The sequence below is a fragment of the Aquarana catesbeiana genome, linkage group LG05 (assembly GCF_042186555.1).
Source record: "Aquarana catesbeiana isolate 2022-GZ linkage group LG05, ASM4218655v1, whole genome shotgun sequence".
In the NCBI taxonomy this organism is placed as follows: Eukaryota; Metazoa; Chordata; class Amphibia; order Anura; family Ranidae; genus Aquarana; species Aquarana catesbeiana.
The window spans coordinates 100,877,141-100,895,057 of NC_133328.1; positions in this window are offsets into that span (position 1 = coordinate 100,877,141).

Here is a 17,917-nt window from a genome sequence, read left to right on the forward strand (position 1 = left end):
ACAGATTTTCATCAAGCCCATGCTTCAGTGTGTCATGTCATGCCTTGCCCATACATTGGTTTATTGAAAAGAGCAATAATGAAAACTGAAGTGAAAAGAGATTTATATCATGACTATAAATAAAACGAGGATAAAGTGCAAAACATTGAAAAGTGATCTAAAAGGGTCCAATCAAGTGAAACATCAACTGAAATGTCTTTAGTGAATCCAGATCACCAACAAAAACAACAAAAGTCCAAGTGATGATTGGTATTGGTCCGTGACAGCAAGGGAGAGTCCACCACCAGAAAATGGAAGGGGTTGCTCCTTACCAGATGGCCATGACCCCCGACCACAGAGGATCACAGCAAGCAGAAATCTTTATAAGTCAGGAGTGAGAGCTGCCAACGATATCCACCAGAGGTCATCTCATCATCCTCTACACCAACTAACCCATGGTAAGGATACTGCTTTATTCATTTCCTTGCATGCTGAAGCTGGTGTGTTACGGCCCAGGAGCAACTTGAAGCTGTCGGATACAAACTTCTGTTTGCATGGAATTCCTTTCCGAACTTGCCGGTATCCCGCCTCCCCGATCCCAGCTCACCGCCCGGAACCTCCGCCTGCACCGACACCACGGATCCCGACAGGCAGCGCGTCACCGGTCCGCTCGTGTGTACGTGGCATTAGACAGCGGTCATCAGTGCATTAATGAACCAGTCCCCACATAATCTTTCACTTCAACCAAACTTTCATGCCTCAAACATGGAAGCATTTATATGGAATGGCACCAGGAATGGAAAATTGATGTATATGATACAATTTTCAGTTTTCCTGGTGAAAAATCCTGCTTCCATGAATTGGCTCCAGGAAAGGAAAATGACAAGAAGTATTTAATACAATTTTCAATTTTTTTGCTCAAAAATGAGGGATCAATGCATGCACCTGTCTTGGAAAAGCCAATAGTGACTGGACAAAAAAATCCATCCTGGATGACCTGCCTTTGCCCTGACATGGGCAGGCAATGTTGGCCAGGTGAGGGAGGTGCCTAAAAACATATGAATCCCGCATCCAATTCACATGTCAAGAGATTGTGACCGGCTCTTAATGGAGCCAGTTCACACATATCTGGAGCGGCTCCAGAGCGAATTGCACAGGAGTCCTGTGCATTTTCTCGTCCGTTCCAGGTCCGAATTCAGTCAAAAAAAATCAGACCTGAAATGGTGAACAGGGATGCACTGGACCCATGCTGTGAGCCGCTCCATATGGCAATGTGAACCCAGCCTTATACTTTTTTTTGGCCACGCACATAACAATCTCAAGCTTTGGAGACAGACAGGCCTATTTTTTTAGGAATGTCTCTAATTCTTTGCAAATAAAGGGCTCATGCTTGATTGTTTCCCCAGAGAAATCGTTAATCAATGCAGTTGGCATCCACAGAAGGTGGAGATATGCTGCAAGTCAAATACAACTCTTGGACAAGGATTGTAGATTGGGACAAAGATCAAAAGACAGCAGTAGAGTAAATGAGGAGATAGACACACTTGCGATTCATGGCATATTTTATCTTAGGAATGTTATTAGTAATTTATTGTCCTAGTTATGACAGGTCCTCATTAAAATAGATGTGAAGAAACTTTGACCCAAGCCACTACTATATACTTTGTCTCTTAATGAAATATTCAATTTAAAATAGTTGTACAAAGCTTTCTACACCCCAAACAATCCAGCAAAGAGTACACAACAAAATGAGACAATATACCAAACACCCCAAGCTGGCAGATACCATCATGGCCTCCTTAATAATGTCCTTTTGCATTACATAACAGAATATCTTCCTAAATGCTTGTTTCTCCCTCAAATGCCAGGGTCCATATTCGGTAGACAAGAGCTAGCATTCAGTCTCCTCCAAAAGCCTCTGTCCTGGGTTAGTCTGTCACAGTTGACAACTATTTTCATAATCAAGTAGTTGTCGATTAATCAATTAGTTGTTTTGGCCCTAATATCCAGATCTTTTTTCAAACAATCTACTGAGCTGGTCAGAAGTAGGTCGTTTCCACATTTTCACACCTTACTGTGAAAAATCCTTTCCTCCAGATGTAAAGTGTCCCCCCTTGGCCTCTGTAATGACCTGAAAGTGAATAACAACTCCAAGTTCACTACTGTATATAAACCACTTATGGATTTATACATGGAGATCACATCCCCTCAGTCAATAGGTGCCAGGGCCAGTGAAAGCAACATTTTTACTAGACTATCGGCAGTAAAAACAACATACCTACAAAATGTACACTGTAATGCTCAGATCTGTTCACATTGCAGTGGCTGTGATGTTTCATAATGTGGCAAATTTAACTCAATATGTCTTGTTTGGCAGTCATTCTGTTTGAACCCATTGAAGTCAATAGAACCACACTGTAACTGCATGCCAAAAGTTTGGCAGGTAGTTACAGCATGGTATTTCAATGTAAACTCCCAAATGGGATTGAAAAACAAACAGGCATTCAGGACATAGAAATATTGGTAAGCTGCAATATATATAAAAAAAATAGTTTTGGGTTTATTATCACTTTAACCGCTTCCCGTCCGCCGGCCGCCAAATGACGGCTGGGCGGCGTGGCTCTCGTTCTGGGTGGTCGTCATATGACGGCCTCCCAGAACGACTGCTCTCACGTGCCCGTGGGGGCGTGCATCGCGGCGACCGGTGGTGCAGTGTGTCAGTCAGACACACCGCTACACCGATCTCGGTAAAAAGCCTCTGACTGAGGCTCTTTACCACATGATCAGCCGTGTCTAATCACGGCTGATCACGATGTAAATCAGTGCCACCATAGCAGTGCCCGTCAGTGCCGCCTTATCAGTGCCCATCAGTGAAGGAGAAAACTTACTTATTTACAACATTTTATAACAGAAACAAAAGAAAAACTTTTATTTTCCCAAAATTTTAGGTCTTTTTTTATTTGTTTAGCAAAAAATAAAAAACACAGAGGAAATCAAAAACCACCAAAAGAAAGCTCTATTTGTGGGAACAAAATGATAAAAATTCTGTTTGGGTACAGTGTAGCATGACCGTGCAATTGTCATTCAAACAGCAACAGCGCTGAAAGCTGAAAATTGGCTTTGGAAGGAAGGGGGTGTAAGTGCCTGGTATTGAGGTGGTTAATTAATTTTTTTTTTCTTCTGAGATTCATCCATGGGTCTTGCTGAAAAAAAAAAAACATGAAATGTGGCACAAGTAATTTTTAAGGGCACCGTAACAAGCACAAATGTGGGAGCATTGATTTGTAATGGGGCTGTAATGCCAAAATTGTGAATGTAAAGTCGCCAGTCTTTGTCTCCTGCACCTTACTCCCAGGCTCCAGCCACTTCTGTAGTATGTCCATAATCTCAAACCATCTACTTTAGTATTTCCACAGTCTTTGACACTTTTTTGCAGCATTTCGTATTCTGAATGCATGCCTCTTTGTTCATTTCATGAGTTTCACTTAAGGCCCCCTACATTGAGTAAGTTGACCATTACTGGTGTAGACTGACAAGCAGCTTATTTTAATGGGTTAAATACAGTAGAAACCCCCTTTCTAGGGAAGTAGGAAAACCCAAACCTTGAGGTAGGCAATTGTAAGCAGCAAATGAAAAGCCATGGATTAGTAGTGTTTTTGAACAATGAGCGCACTGTACATCTATGGGAGAGCCAGGTTTAAAAGATTCCAACTGTGGCAGCTCTGACTTCCAAGGGACAGAAAGAAAGCATCACAAGTGCTCTGCAGGTTAAATGACTCAGCAGGGAAGTCAGGAGCAATTTGGCAGAGTTATTTTAGAATCATGCTATATTGCATTCATTCAGAGGAGTTTTTTTTCTTTCACCCAGGTACCATGTAACAATGTCGCACAGAAGCGAACAGCGGGCACGTACAAATGTTAACTTGTATGATTCAATTCCATCAATTTAGCTCTTCCTACACAATCCCACAACAACGAACACCTAAACAGCTTGGCAAACATTGCTTGCTCCAGCACAGAATAGGGTTCCCATTGTTCTCACAGCCAGGTAGATATATAGGACTTTGTCCAAAATAGCAGCCTGAAAATAACAACAATTTCAGAATGCTCTCAGAAAAGGATTGTCAGATAGTCTTGTGACATGAAGAAAGCAATCAGTTTGGTTTTGTGTGAGGAGATGTATTAGTGGCAGTCAGGTATGATTGGCAGATAAATTTCAGAAAATTACAACGTATTTTGCCATAATTACTTAGAGTTACTGCTGTAATCTCTTTCAAAACACAAGAATTGTGTATTTTTCCCATGAATTACCGTATTTATCGGTGTATAACACGCACAGGCGTATAACACGCACCCCAATTTTAGGAGGGAAGTTCAAGGAAAAAAACTTACATTTTAAATAAAGAACTTTGAAGCAAAATTTGGGTCATAGCTCATCAATGCACCCTGCTCAGTGCCCATCTGCAGCCATTAAATTGACCAACAATGCAGCCTGTTCAGTGCCCATCTGCAGCCTCACCTTTCCCATCATTGCAGCCTCACCAGTGGGAAGAGGAGGAGCGAGCGCCGCTGAATTACACAGAGCCACGATCTCCTGTGTACCTGGGGCTCCGTCACTCACAGCCACGCCTCCCGGCCCTGCTCATATGATAGACAGAACAGTGGCCCAATGCGTTGCCAGGAGGCGTGGCTGTGAGTGACGGAGCGCTGGGTACACAGGAGATCGCAGCTCTATGTAATTCAACGGCACTCGCTCCTCTTCCCTCAGAGACAGCAGGGATCGGTGTATAACACGTACCCATGATTTTCCCCTGATTTTTAAAAAGTGGAGAACATTGACTCTTCTAGGGAGCTTCCAAGACACAAAAACTTTCAATTAAATATACTCCTCAATAGCCTAATATGCTTTATTTTGCTTCACCATGTTGTAAAGGAATCCATAGGAGATGCATAAATAAAATGTTGCAGAACTCACCTAAACGTGATCGATTTTACAAGTCATGGAAATTGACTGTCAGTACCAGAATTTGAGTTGCCCCTTTAAAACCGAGTAAAGGCCACTTGAGACAACCCTTACCTGAAGACAACAGTGACTGACCAGTTAGCTACTGTTCAAGTTTAATGCACCTATTGTACACACTACCAATACTCATGATAGTGGATGCTACCTTGTGTGCTCTTGTGTGACCCAGGTTGTTTTTGCTATGTGTATTACCGTGTATGACCTGGTTTGTTCTGACGCTGTGCTCTTCTCACTGCTGTCTGTGTACCATTAGGACTCTGATCTGCACGTGTGAGACCCGGTGTTCTGCCGAGAAAGTTCCGCTCGGCGGATTAGTCCCCCCCTCTACTGCGCATGCGCAGTAGAAGCCGGCGGAAATAGCCGAAGCGGAACAGCTGAAAATCAGCTGTACATGGCGCCTGTAAGAGGGCCCCTCACGGGCTCGCTTCGCTCGCCACGCTTCGGGCACGGCCTCGCTGCGCTCGGCACTTTTAGATTCCCCCTCTAGGAGTGGGGAAGGAACCTGGACCCAGAGCGCAGGCGCCGTGTACAGCTGAGTGAAGCGTTTGAGCTTCGGCTATCTCCGGCGGCCGACAGTAGTACGTACTGCGCAGGCGCTGCGCCTGCGCAGTACAGGGGGGGAACCTATCCGCCGAAGGAACTTATTCGGCAAGACACCGGCTCATATAGACTAGGGATGAGCCAAAACACCCCCCGGTTCAGTTCGCGGCAGAACATGTGAACAGGCAAAAAATTTGTGCAAACACCGTTAAAGTCTATGGGACTCGAACGTGAAAAATCAAAGGTGCGAATTTTAACCACTTGCTTACTGGGCACTTAAACCCCCCTCCTGTCCAGACCAATTTTCAGCTTTCAGTGCTCTCACACTTTTAATGACAATTACTCAGTCATGCAACATTCTACCCAAATGATTTTTTTGTCCTTTTTTCCATACAAATAGAGCTTTCTTTTGGTGGTATTTGATCACCTCTGGGTTTTTTATTTTTTGCGCTATAAATGAAAAAAGACAGAAAATTTTGAAAAAAAAAAAAGAAATTTTTCTTAATTTCTGTGATAAAATTTTGCAAATTGTTAAGTTTTCTTCATAAATTTTGGCCACAATTTATACTGCTACATATCATTGGTAAAAATAACCCAAATTAGTGGAAATTATTTGGTCTGTGTGAAAGTATTAGAGTCTACAAGCTATGGTGCAAATCATAAAAAATGTATCACATCTGATATTCTGGTGGCCTATGTCATTTCTTGAGACCCTAACAAGCCAGGAAAGTACAAATGCCCCCCAAATGACAAGTAGACATTTCAAGGTATTTAGTAAGAGGCATGGTGAATTATTTGAAGTTGTAATTAATTTTTTCCCACAATTCTTTGCAATATTAAGATTTTTATTTTTTCACAAAATTGTCATTGTAATAGCTTATTTCTCTCACATGGCATGTGCATACCACAAATGACACCCCAAAATACATTCTGCTACTCCTCCTAAGTATTATGATACCACATGTGTGGGACTTTTTCACTGCCTGGCCACATACAGAGGGCCAACATGCAGGGGAGCACCATCAGGTGTTCTAGGAGCAAAAATTACACATCTCATTTCTCAACCACCTATTACACTTTTGAAGGCCCTGGAGCAGGACAATGGAAACACCCACAAAATGACCCCATTTTGGAAAGTTAACACCCCAACGTATAATCTATGAGGCATAATGAGACTTTTGAACGGTTCATTTTTTTCCAGAAGTTTTTGGAAAATGTGGAAAAAAATGAAAACGCATTTTTTTTTACACAAAGTTGTCCGTTTATAAGATATCTCTAACACATAGCATTTAGATAGCAAAAATGACACCCCAAAATACATTCTGCTACTCCTCCTGAGTATGGTGATACCACATGTGTCAGACTTCTACACAGCCTGACCACATACAGAGATCCAACATGCAAGGAACACCGTCAGGTGTTCCAGGGACACATAGCATGCACATACCAAGAATTACACCCCAAAATACATTATGCTGAGCAAAGTGTAAACAAAAGATTACCTGTGGTTGTAGTAGCGCAGTTGTACACAGGAGGATAGCACTGGTCCAGGCAGCAGGCAGGGACTTGGTCAGCAACGGCAAACACAATTGTCCAGGCAGCAGGCAGGGATACTGTCCATATACAGTCCAGGGTTAGTGCAGGCAGAGATATTGTCAGAAGTGCCATAAATATTGGTCCTGGTAGTAGGCAGGAACATGTGGTGTGGTCAGTGCAACAGGCAGGGACATAATGGCAGTAAGTCCTACAGGCAGCAGGCAGAAGTAGGGCCTCGTTCAGGACAGAATGGGGACAGGGGTAGAGGCTTCTCCCACCAAATTCTCTTTGAAGCCTCTGAGTCTCCAGACCCTAATCTAGGAATGAGAAAACAAAAAAAATTGTTTTCTTCATCCAGAAAAACAATTCTGGAGCCCCTCACATATGTGAGACCCCTGTGTTGAATCCCACTAGTCCAGTTGCAGGGTACAAGATCAGTCCAAGAGGCAAGCAAATATGATGGTCAAACAGTCCAGGGTCAGTTCCAGATCAGGCAGCGTTATGGTCAGAATCGTTAGGCAGAAGCATGGTTGAATAACAGTCCAGGGTCAGTTCCAGATCAGGCAGTGGTATGTACAGAATCGGCAGGCAGAAGCGTGGTCGAATAACAAGCCAGGGTCAGTTACAGAGCAGGGAGTGGCATAAGGGGTGTGAAGGTGTGTGAAGGCAGGAACTGAGGATTACGTTTACCATACTTCACTAATAATTTATTGAAGTATGGAAACGGCGAAAACATTCACCTATGCAGAGGCCTGGTTCGGAAGGACATTGGGCACAGTAATAAGATGTGTCTCTTCTGACTCCTGCTCTGGTACACACCAAACATTTTTTTTGACGTTGTTGGCCTGTAGGTCTGGGAGGGAGTCTATCTGGAAAGTGGCGTTCGGAGAGTCGACTAAGAACATCTGATCGGATGTTTTCTGGGGGGCCGTTTGGGAATATAAGGGCAGTGTAAATTTCCTCCTGGTAGTCAAGGAAGTGTTTGGGGTTTTGGGTGGAGTTGCGGTAAATTACATATGAGTTGTATATGGCCAATTGAAAAAAATAAATTGCGACTTTCTTATACCAATGGTATGTCTTCTTGGTTCCAACATTTGGTCACTGAAGTCGACTCCCCCCATGAACAAATTATATTCATAAACACATTTTGGTTTTTGGAAGGGGCAATTTCTTCTAGGGATTTCTACGAAGGTATCATTGTGGATCGAAGACAACATATAGACATCTCTTCTGTCCCTCCACTTCACTTCCAAAATCTCCTTGTTCCGCAGACTTGCCGTTTCTCCTTTCCTCAACCTCTTATTGACAAAACGTTGAGGAAAGCCCTTCCGGTTCCTTTTTACGGTGCCACATGCAGGCGTCTTCTTCCGTTGAAGGTTGTGGAACAGGGGCAGAGATGTGTAGAAGTTGTCTACATACAGGTGGTAGCCTTTCTCCAGTAGGGGGTATATTAGATCCCAAACAATTTTCCCGCTTGATCCCAAGTAGTCTGGGCAATTAGGGGATTGCAGCTGGGTGTCCTTCCCTTTGTACACTTTGAAGGCATACATGTATCCTGTGACTCGGTCACATAATTTGTATACCTTCACCCCATAGCGGGCCCTTTTGTTGGGGATAAATTGCTTAATTTTAAGCCTGCCACTAAATTTAACAAGGGACTCATCCACACATATGTGTTGGTCCGGGGTAAACAGCTGGGGGAATACTTCAGAAAAATAATTTAATATTGGCCGAATTTTGAAAAGCCTGTCATAATTTGGGTCATTTCGGGGAGGGCACTGGATGTTATCATTGAAATGAAGGAACCTCATTATCATTTAGTATCTGGTTCTGGACATTACCTTGGAGAAAATTGGCATGTGGTGGATGGGGTGGGTTGACCAATAGGAATTCAAGGTGTTTTTTTTTGTTGAGTCCCATACAAAATGTGAGGTCTAAAAAAAACCTTCAACTCCTCCACCGTTAGGTCTCTCCACTCATAGGGACGGGCATAATAGGGTGTTGGATTATTTAAAATAAATTGCTGTGCATTAAGGTTGCACTGGGCCACAATTGTTGATAGCATGTCCAAAATTGATTGGGGAAAAATTTTCCGTGTCCACCTGGACTCCTGGCTGGGAAGTGAAAGGGGGAATGTTGGCTTCTCCTGAATGGGAGAAAGCCACAAGGGGTTTTGAAGGGCATAGGGAAGGCTGGCATAGGTCCTTGGCCTTTCTTGCCGAGGTACTGCGGTGCTGGTGGATGGCACTTCGGTGCTGGTGGATGGCACTGCAGTGCTGGTGGAAGGCACTGCGGTGCTGGTGGATGCCACTGTCTCCTCACTTGTTTGGTGGGCCGAATATCTTACTCCTCTGAGTCACTCAGTGTTCCACTGCTGAGGACTGGCTCATAATTGACGTCCGACTCAGAATCGGAGTTTGAAATGGAATCCGAACAAGAGAGCTCCCCGTTGCACTCGTTGACCTGGGAAAGTATCTGGTATGCCTTGCTGGTGATGATGCGACTACACAGGTGTGTGCTAAGCCTGCACTGATGGGCACTGATGAGGCGGTACTGATGAGCACAGATGGGCACTGAGGTGGCATAGAGGGGCACTGATGAGGTGGCACAGAGGGGCACCGATGAGGTGGAACAGATGTTCACTGATGAGGTGGAACAGATGTTCACTGATGAGGTGGAACAGATGTGCACTGATGAGGCGGAACAGATGTGCACTGATGAGGCGGCACTGATGAAGCTGCACAGATGTGCACTGATGAGGCAGCACAGATGTGCACTGATTACACAGATATGCACCAATGAGGTGGCACAGATGGGCACTGATGAAGCTGCACAGATGGGCACTGATTGATTGCACAGATAGGGACTGATTTATGGCACAGATATGCACTGATGAGGTGGAACTGATGAGATGGCACAGATGGGCACTGAGGTGGCACAGATGGGCACTGATGAGGCAGAACAGTTGTGCACTGATTGATTGCACTGATGAGGTGGCACAGATGTGCACTGATGAGGTGGCACAGATGTGGCGGTACAGATGGGCACTGATGAGGTGGCACAGATGGGCACTGATGAGGCGGCACAGATGTGCACTGATTGCGCAGATGTGCACTGATGAGGCAGCACAGATGGGCACTGATTGGCACAGGTGGGCACAGATGAGGTGGCAAAGGTGGACACCGATGAGGTGGCACAGGCAGGCACTGATGAGGTGGCACTGGTGGGCACTGATTGCAGATGTGCACAGATGTCCTGACACTGATCACCAATGGCACAGATGGGCACAGGTGGGCACAGGTGGTCACCGATTGGCACAGGTGGTCACCGATTGGCATAGGTGGGCACTGATTGGCACAAATTCCACTGTACTGGTGGGGCACTGTTTGGGCACTTTTAACAGACTAAAAAACTCACTGAAGGCATAGATCGCTGCAGCTATCCTCTCTCTCCTCACACGCGGTCTCTGTGTGAGGAGAGAGAGACGGCAATGAGAGATGATCTCATATGTTTACATTTGAGATCATCTCTCATTGGCACCGGCGATCACGCTGTAAACGGCTGCTGTGATTGGCCGTTTACCGCGATCTGTGACTGGCTGTGTCCAAGGGACACGGCCAGCACAGAATTTCCCCGATGCGTGCACGTGAGCGTGCACGGGGAACGAGGACGTCCCATGACGGCCTCCCGGAGAATGAGGTCCGCGCTGTAGCCGTCATTCGGCTATGGCCCGGACCTCAAGTGGTTAAAGGCTAATATGCAAGTTAGTTTCCTAAAAAGTGTTTGGGGACCCGGGTCCTGCTCCAGGGGACATGTATCAATGCAAAAAAAAGTTTTAAAAACGACCGTTTTTTCGGGAGCAGTGACTTTAATAATGCTTATAGTGGAACCATAAAGTGAAATATTCCTTTAAATATCGTGCCTGGGGGCTGACTATAGTATGCCTGTAAGTGCCTGTAAATTTTTCCTGTGTTTAGAACAGTCCCTGCGCAAAATGACATTTCTAAAGGAATAAAAGTCATTTAAAACTGCTTGCGGCTGTAATGTAATGTCAGGTCCTGGCAATATAGATGAAAATCATTGAGAAAAACGGCATGGGTACCCACCACCCTAACCCCCCAGCCCATTACCAGGCCCTTTGGGTCTGGTATAGATATTAGGGGAACCCCGCACCCGAATTAAAAGAAAAAAGGAGTGGGGCCCCCAGGCCCTTTATACTCTGAACAGCAGTATACAGGCGGTCCCCGGGTTACAAACAAGATAGGGACTGTAGGTTTGTTCTTAAGTTGAATCTGTTTGTAATTTGGAACAGGTACATTTTGTAAGTGTAACTTCAGAAGATTTCACCTCACTTTCTGTCTCAATGACAATTGGATTTTGAAAATTTTGGGTTATTAGGGAAACAAGGATTGGTGATAAAGCATCAGTGGAGACACCTTTTTCCCATATTAACTCTTACAGGAGAGAATTTCCCTTCCTAGGGGTAGATTTCCTCTCACTTCCTGCATAGTTGCCAACATTGTAAAAAAAAAATGTGGGACACTTTTGTGGCTGTAGGCGGAGCCGTCCAATAATTAGGGGGCGGGCATTCGTCGGTAGGCGTGGCCTAGCAAAACTATACAAGTGTGGCTCGCGAAGCGCGCCACGGCAAAAATGGGCGTGGTTTTCGTGACATAGTGGGCGTGGCTTAAATGGGCGTGGGTCAAGAGGATGTGGTTAGAGTCTGAGATGAATGAGGGATGGAGAGGGGGAGAGGGGGAGAGGGATTAGAGGGGGAGAGGGAAATGACGGGACAGCAGCCCCAGATCCTACACAATAACAATATGTGTATTCTAGAAAGTGTAACAATCAGCAGATAAAGATACTCCAAACACCTGGTGTTAGCACTTCAATCATCCCGGCACCATAGTTGTTATGGTGTCAGGATGATTGAAGTGCATTATTTCTATTATTACATTGTAATATAAAATGAAATCATTCAACTTACCATAATGCAGAATCAGTGGGATCCCTGAGCGTGTCACTAGCCACGTCGCCTGCCACCAGCCGTCTGTCCTTGCTTCAGATGTCCGAGCAGAGTCCGTCCTTGAATCAGGTGCCCCCAGCAGAGCCCCCCCTTACACCAGGAGTCCCTGGCAGAGCCCCCCCTCACACCAGGAGTCCCCAGTGGAGCCCCCCTCACACCAGGAGTCCCCGGCGGAGCCCCCCTCACACCAGGAGTCCCCAGCAGAGCCCCCCTCACACCAGGAGTCCCCAGCAGAGCCCCCCTCACACCAGGAGCCCCCGGCGGAGCCCCCCCTCACACCAGGAGTCCCCGGCGGAGCCCCCCCTCACACCAGGAGTCCCCGGCGGAGCCCCCCCTCACACCAGGAGTCCCCGGCGGAGCCCCCCCTCACACCAGGAGTCCCCGGTGGAGCCCCCCTCACACCAGGAGTCCCCGGCGGAGCCCCCCCTCACATCAGGTGTCCCCGGCGGAGCTTCCCCTCACATCAGGAGTCCCTGGCGGAGCCCCCCCTCACATCAGGAGTCCCCGGCGGAGCCCCCCCTCACATCAGGAGTCCCCGGCGGAGCCCCCCCTCACATCAGGAGTCCCCGGCGGAGCCCCCCCTCACATCAGGAGTCCCCGGCGGAGCCCCCCCTCACATCAGGAGTCCCCGGCGGAGCTCCCCCTCACATCAGGAGTCCCCGGCGGAGCTCCCCCTCACAGCAGGAGTCCCCGGCGGAGCCCCCCTCACAGCAGGAGTCCCTGGCGGAGCCCCCCCTCACATCAGGAGTCCCCTGTGGAGCTCCCCCTCACATCAGGTGTCCCCGGCGGAGCTCCCCCTCACATCAGGTGTCCCCGGAGGAGACCCCCCTCACATCAGGAGTCCCCGGCGGAGCCCCCCCTCACATTAGGTGTCCCCAGTGGAGCCCCCCCTCACATTAGGTGTCCCCAGTGGAGCCCCCCCTCACATTAGGTGTCCCCAGTGGAGCCCCCCCTCACATCAGGTGTCCCCAGTGCCCCCCCTCACATCAGGTGTCCCCAGTGCCCCCCCCTCACATCAGGTGTCCCACAGCGGTGCGCGCCCCCCCCACCTCAGAGGTGTCCTAGAAGTGTGTCCGCAGCATGGCTAGAACCCCCGCCCCTTTCCATATCAGACTGGCAGCGGGGCGGGGGGGTAGGCAGGGCGAGGCGGAGCGGGGCGAGGCGGAGCGGGGTGGGGGGTGGGCGGCAACGCAGAAGCTCCGTCTAGCCCCCCCCCAGCCATCTTCCTGAACTTCAATAAAATGGCGGCCGGCGGAGACAATGTCTCCGCCGGCCGCCGACCTCTAGCGGCGGCGGTTTAGAAATTCGAGAACCGGATTTTTCGGGACATTTCCCGGGACACCACAAATTCGGGAATGGAGTCCAAGTCCCAGGAATGTCCCGGGAAATCCGGGACAGTTGGCAACTATGCTTCCTGTTGTTTCCCTCCGTTTGTAAGTAGGAGTCGCTTGTAAGTCGGATGTTTGAAAATAGGGGACTGCCTGTATATACTATACGGCCTGCCCTATACACTCTGCGGAAAATTGTGCCTTAGGTGTTGGTGGTACCAGAACACTGTAAGCCCTCACAGTTACTCTTGGTGGGCGCTGGAATGGGCCCTGCTGTGAAATATTATATCAAGAATTGTAATTACATGCCCCTGTTAAACAGGGGCAGAAAAATTAGGCTTTAGGCGGTGGTGGTGGTGGCACAACACTGTAGAGCCTCACAGATACTCTTGTTGAGCGCAGGAACGGGCCCTGATGTGAAATATTAGAGCAAAAATTGTAATTACATGTCCCTGTTAAACAAGGGCAGAAAAATTGGGCCTTTGGTGGCGGTGGTGCCACAACACTGTAAGCCCTCACAGTTATGCCCTGTACACACGATGGGATTTTCCGACAACAAAATCCTGGATTTATTTACGACGGATGTTGGCTCAGTCTTGCATACACATGGTCACACAAATGTTTTTGGAAATTCCGAACCCCAAGAACGCGGTGACGTACAACACCTAAGACGAGCCGAGAAAAATGAAGTTCAATAGCCAGTGCGGCTCTTTTGCTTGATTCCGAGCATGCGTGGAATTTTGTGCATCGGAATTGTGTACACACAATTGGAATTTCCAACAACGGATTTTGTTGTCGGAAAATTTGAGATCCAGATCTCAAATTTTGTTTGTCAGAAATTCCGACGGACAATGTCCGATGGAGCCTACACACGGTCAGAATTTCTGACAACAAGCTCCCATCGAACATTTGTTGTCGGAAAATTCTATCGTGTGTACAGGGCATTACTTTTGGTGGACGCAGGAATGGGCCCTACTGTGAAATATTAGATCAAAAATTGTAATTACATGCCCCTGTTAAACAGGGGCAGAAAAATTGGGCCTTAGGCAGTGGTGGTGGTGGTGGTACAACACTGTAACCCCTCACAGATACTCTTGTTGGGCGCAGGAATGGGCCCTCTTGTGAAATATTAGATCACAAATTGTAATTACAATACAGTGCAGCCGTAGTGCAGTTGCTACTACTTTTCTGGTGGTGTACACAGTACACAATACAGTGTAGTGCGGTGTTGCAAAACAAAATATACATCATGTCCAGAAGGCCACCAAGGAGAGGCAGACGCTCACAGGCCACTAAAAGAGGGCAAGCAGGCTCTGTATCTACAGTCAACAGTGCTGGTCGTGGACATGGTGCATCCACTGCAGGTGGCTGTGGGGCACACTTGTCCTTTTTTTCTGCTGCTGGGACAGGGGCATTGAGCCAGAACATGCAGAAGAGTTGGTGGAGTGGATAACAAAGCTGTCGTCATCCTCCTCATCCTCTGTCACCCAGGCTCAGAGTAGTTTTCTTTCCTATGCAGCTGCCAAAGCGGCCTATTCCACCGGCTCCTTGTCCACAGTCACTCCTTCTGTAGCCCCACCATTATGCACAGAGGAATCCCCCGAACTATTCAACCACAGTGTTGGGTACATGCTGCTGGAGGATGTGCAGCGATTTGAAGGCTCTGATGTTTGTTCCCAGGTTGAGGAAGGAAGTAACGTGAGCCTGGAGAGAGGGGGTGCCCAAGAAGGACAAGAAACTGGCAGTCATGTTCCCCCAGCTGCAGAATAGTGCCAAGTTTGCTCCAGTGATGAGGAGGGAGGGGATGATGAGGTCACTGACTCTACTTGGGTGCCTGATAGAATAGAGGAGGAGGAGGCACAACTCAAACAAGGCAGGATGTCCTCTGGAGGGCAGCTTAAGGGCAGCCACCCTACTGCATCACACCGCAGAGCTCCGCAGGTGCAGGACGCTGCTGACTCCCCGCTGATTTTGAAAAGTTCTGTGGTGTGTGCCTTTTTAGACACGTGTGCAGCAGATCGCACCGTTGCTGTTTGCAACCTATGTCTGAAGCGTGGCCAGAACAGCAGCCGCTTGGGCACCACATGCTTGACCAGACATATGATGACCTCCCATGCAGTCTGTTTCCCGTATACTATATTTCAGATTTAATATCTCTCAGATTTGGGTTAAATGAGAGTTCTTTGACCACGAGTGAAAGCTTTAACACAATAACAACATTTATTGGTGAGTAGTTGAAGTCTATCTAATACACAACTATCTATCTATAGTCTACACCAAGGAATAAAACATTAGGTTAAAATAAGAGAATTACATGAAGGAATACAGAGTATATTCCTTAAAACTTACAAACATATTTAGTTACAAGTAAAATGCAGACCTTTCCCATAATTACCCTTTGCACCAAGATTCCATTCTGATGGTTGCTCTCCCATAAAAGTGTGTGTTTCCCTCCCATCTAGTCTGTGTATATCATTACATGCTGATGCCTCATTGGTTGGCATAGCGTGGCTCTGATTGGTGAGCTTCCCTATTCCTGGTCAAGGACTGGCCACATCTCCAATCCCTATACTTTGCATAAGTCAGCCCCCTTTAATGCAAATCCTTGTGACTATTCTGAGCAGGAGATTACCTTGAATTTTCCCGGGAAGTTAAGTATTGATTACGGTTGGCCTCCCTTCATTGCATATCCCAGCATGGGATCCTTTGAAGTGAGTATGTGTAAAACAATGTTGTTTGGATTTCATTGTTTGTATACACAAGCCTAGGCACCGACTTGTCTGGTCTACCTACTTGTCGCCCTACATAGATACAAGCTAAATGAAATATATTCATAATTACAATATTTTACAGCTATTAATGGAGATTTCACATAAACTCATAAGGCAACAAGTCTGTTGGCAACAGCACTTGAAAGACCCACATCAAAGAAAAAGGCGGACTTCTCCTTGCTCCTCATCTGGGATCTCCAACCCAACTATACCTCCAGTCCTCTCGAAAACCTGCACTGAGAGGAATGAAGGTACAGCAATAGGTGTCCCAAGTACTTGCAGCCAATCTGCTAGCAGTACACCACCATCTGATTTTAGCAGGAAAATTTCCCTACCCCAGTTGCTAAACTGTAAAAAGAAATTCGGTCCGAGCCATCCACATGCTCAGCGTCTGAATGCTAGCTTTTCCAAATTGCTAGCACTGCAACTACTGCCTGTCAGGTCACCTGAGTCCAGGTGACAGAGGCACTCTGTAGGAGTCAGGAGTGCACCGCTAAGGTAGTAAACACTACGACTGACTGCTGCGGATTGAACTCTTGGAGGTTCAAGAAGCAGGTATACTGGAGCACCAACACAGATCCCACTGGGAGCTAGAGCATAGATTCCCCAGGTCACGGAGTCTAAGAGCCAGAAGGTGTTCACCAGAGCCTCTAGTGATGAGGATGGACTGCGCTGCAGTCTGGCTCCAGGTCGTGGCCCCTAGGGTCTCACAGCTCATGCTCACGGTAGACTACAGGAGAAAGAGGAAGGAAGCAGCAGGCTGGAACAACAAGGATAGTAAAGGGATAAGCCAAAGGTCGGGGCAACTAGCAGACAAGGATAAACATAGAACACGCCAAAGGCCAAGGTCACAAGCAGACAGGGATAGTCGATAACAGGCCAAGGTTGGTAACTGGAATCAGACGTAGGAGACACAGCAAGTTGCACACGAAAGCTAAACACACAATGGTAAATTAGCAAGGTTGGATTGCAATGCACAGGTAATATAGTGTTCCTATTTAGAGGCTGAGGTGGAGCTATGCTAAGGGAAGATTATATAAGCAGTCAGGTGAGAGTGGCTGGCCTCTAAAGGTGAACACATGGAGGAGGTAAGCTGACAGACAAAGATTACGGCACAACCATGACACTGCCTTTTCAGCTGGTAGACTCTGCCCCCTTTCGTGAATTTGTGGAATGTGCTGTACCTCAGTTGCAGGTTCCAAAACACCATTTCTTTTCACGGAAGGCCATTCCAGCTCTCTACCAGCATGTGGAAGGCAATGTTTTTGTCTTGTTGGACAGGGCGGTCAGCAGTAAGGTGTATATTACCACTGACTCATGGTCTAGCAGGCATGGGCAGGGATGTTACCTTTCCTTCACGGCACACTGGGTAACTCTGCTGGCAGCTGGGAAGGATGCAGGACAGGGTTCAATATTGTTGGAGCTTGTTCCGCCACCACGCCTCCGAAATGCTAGTGGTGATTCTGCCACTGCTCTCTCCTCCACCCCCTCCTCTCTTCTTCTTCCTCTATGGGCTCTTCTGCAGATTTGTTCTCTGAACCAGCGGTGCTCTGTAAGCATTCAAGGGGCTACGCAAACATTCAGACAAAAAAAGATGCCATGCCAGTGCATGAGTTTGCTTAGGGGACAGGAGCCACACTGGGGCAGAGATTCTGTCAGCTCTGCAGGGGCAGGCTCAGAGGTGGTTGATGCCATGCCATCTTCAGCCAGGAAT